The sequence below is a fragment of the Salvelinus sp. IW2-2015 genome, unplaced genomic scaffold, assembly GCF_002910315.2.
Source record: "Salvelinus sp. IW2-2015 unplaced genomic scaffold, ASM291031v2 Un_scaffold2088, whole genome shotgun sequence".
In the NCBI taxonomy this organism is placed as follows: domain Eukaryota; kingdom Metazoa; phylum Chordata; class Actinopteri; order Salmoniformes; family Salmonidae; genus Salvelinus; species Salvelinus sp. IW2-2015.
In genome coordinates this window covers 92,227-94,156 of record NW_019943428.1, presented here as the reverse complement: position 1 = coordinate 94,156, position 1,930 = coordinate 92,227, and positions in this window count along the sequence as shown.

Here is a 1,930-nt window from a genome sequence, read left to right as displayed (position 1 = left end):
AACACACACACACCGAGCTATGACCTGGCCCTGCGGGTCTGACAAGTGTTGGAAACGAGCAGAGTAACTTGTCGATGCAGGCAGAGGTGCATTCCACTTGGCCACACAGCCACACACACACACAGCCACACGGCCACACACACTGAAACGTTTTTTACACAAGGAGACAAAACAATGTTAAGGGCTTCAAGATCTGATTACAGTGCACTGCAAATGCACTTGATGAATTCATCCAAATATAAAGGGTTTTGACCACAACACTAAACATTTCTATAAAGCCTGTTTCCCCTGCGTCTCTCCTACCACTTTGCAGAGCTGTCACAGAACAGAAAATCATGAAGCAACCAGCCACTCCACCAGCTAGTGCTGCCTGCCTTCAGACATGTACCCGTAATCGGAAATCTAATGTTAGTCTTGTTTGGAGATGAAATCTCCCTCATATTTCCCCAGGGCTATGGGGGCGTATCATCAGAAATGACTGGCACATCGGTAGATCTATCTATCTACCGCCGTCACACACACATCTGGCCAACCAAGCCACAGGATACTCCTGCTCCGCCCTGAGAAGGACAAACCGCGCTCAGGTACATTATCGCTTCTGACACATTACGCTGGCTGATAAGATCCCTGGAGCTGATAGCGTCACCTTGCCCCAGAAGAGGTCAGCTAAACAAGAGGGCAGACTAGCAAAGACTGCCGCTAAGCYACTTTTCTAAAACACACTAACGTGACATTCTGGAGGGAGGAGCATTGACTGATTGACTGGTTATATATATTTTTWWWWAAWMTTGAAAAACTAAAATAACGTTGTGCTCAGAGGAGGATGATGGGGAATGGATTCTGAGACATCAATGCTACGGAGTGTATACAGTGTGTTTTGGCAGGAATCTCATCTCCACAAGCCCCCTTTGTGTGAAAATCAGTGGCACTGACGTGAAAGCCACTATGGTGATGAGCTACAGCACAAACAAAATATATATGATGTAGTATAACAGTAATTATAAACTGGGGGGTTCGAAGACTGAATGCTGATTGGCTGAAAGCCGTGGTATATCAGACCGTATACCACAGGTACAACAAAAAGTTTATTTTTACCGCTCTAATTACGTTGGAAACCAGTTTATAATAGCAATAAGACACCTCAGGGGTTTGTGGTATATGGCTAATATACCACGGCTAAGGGCTGTGTCCAGGCACTGTCCAGGCACATTGTGCATAAGAACAGCCCTTAGCCATGGTATATTGGCCATATACCACACCCCCTCAGGCCGRATTGCTTAATTATACATAAACGTGTACAATCATTTGTCATTACTATTTAACAAGCTCTTTTCAGTCACCATAAAATAAAGAATCTCAGCCCCAACACCGACTCCTTCCTGTCATGAGTCAGCGGTGTTGCGCTCTACAGCACCAGTTCCAGATACTGTAATGGGAATGTCTCTGTCTTACCTCTCCAATCACACCTGACTGACTCGTCTCAGTGAAGAGACAAGTGAAGAGGTGATGAGTTAAAGTGGCCCGGGGGCCCGAGRCTTTCTAAGAGTCTACCTACAGTTCCCCTTTTACATTTCTAAAGAAGAAAATAAAATAGGTTTGGATGAATTAGGGGGGTGCGTGTTGAGGAAGGGTCGGTTTGTTAGGTGAGCCTGTGACCGAGAGAAAAGTTCAAGTGTTCTCTTCAGCAGTTACAGGACAAGGCTCTGTCTCAGCCTCGCTGCTGTTGTTCATGTCAAATCTTGCCTCATCGGTTACACCACTTATGGAATGTTTCTCTCTGAAGTGTGTGTGTGTGTGTGTGTGTGGTGTGTGTGTGTGTGTGTGTGTGTGTGTGTGTTGTGTGTGTGTGTGTGTGTGTGGTGTGTGTGTGTGTGTGTGTGTGTGTGTGTGTGTTTAAACTGGAAGGGAATGTTAATGTTAATGGTGGCAT